Source organism: Brachyistius frenatus, unplaced genomic scaffold (genome assembly GCF_029030835.1).
Source record: "Brachyistius frenatus isolate BFR_SWC_R1_liver_20210118 unplaced genomic scaffold, ASM2903083v1 Contig_82, whole genome shotgun sequence".
NCBI lineage: Eukaryota > Metazoa > Chordata > Actinopteri > Embiotocidae > Brachyistius > Brachyistius frenatus.
Window position 1 is genome coordinate 1,455,001 of NW_027210681.1, and position 370 is coordinate 1,455,370.

Consider the following 370-nt stretch of genomic DNA (forward strand, 5'->3'; position numbering starts at 1 on the left):
CAGTTTAACTTTTTATTTATTTTAGAAATTGTAAAAAGAAAAATAGAAATAAAGTTGGTGACCTTGAACGTTCTCGTATGCTGCGTTCAAATGTATTTACGTATTCATCACCTACACGAGAAGAGGCCGTATGAGCGGCGCCCTCTTGTGGTCTCCGCGACGTCGGAACTCGAAATTTTCTGCAAACCTCGAGTTCACGAGTCGTGACGTCTGCTGACGTTTCCAGAAAGGTCAGAGGTCGTGGAGGTTCATGTCTGGTTGGATGTTCAGCTGATATATTGTAGTTTTAGTCACGTAGAGTTTGTCTTCATAACTTAGATAACAGCCGACGTCCGAGGAACATGTCGAACTTCCACTGGTTGTTTGTGAA